Raw genomic sequence first — 304 nt, 5'->3', positions numbered from 1 at the left:
TTATTATGTTAATAGTAAAGATAAGAGAGGAGAAAAAAAACAGAAAATGAAGAACGATGCAAGAACGTAAGTGAGTAATGCTGGAGATAAACTGAGACGAAAATTACACGGAAAATGTATTGCAATTATTGTTTCCTTAATGTTTTGCTGTTTCATATTGTTTTTACCTTTACTAGGAATGTAAGAAAACAAACACAAAACGGAAGTATAACGAATAAGATGATATGCTGATCTGATTAAATCAATAGGAATTTTCTCAACCATATACATAGTGATTATATACATGTATCTGAATACATTTATC

This window comes from Penaeus monodon, chromosome 23 (assembly GCF_015228065.2).
Source record: "Penaeus monodon isolate SGIC_2016 chromosome 23, NSTDA_Pmon_1, whole genome shotgun sequence".
Classification (NCBI taxonomy): Eukaryota; Metazoa; Arthropoda; class Malacostraca; order Decapoda; family Penaeidae; genus Penaeus; species Penaeus monodon.
Note: the sequence above shows the minus strand (reverse complement) of the source record.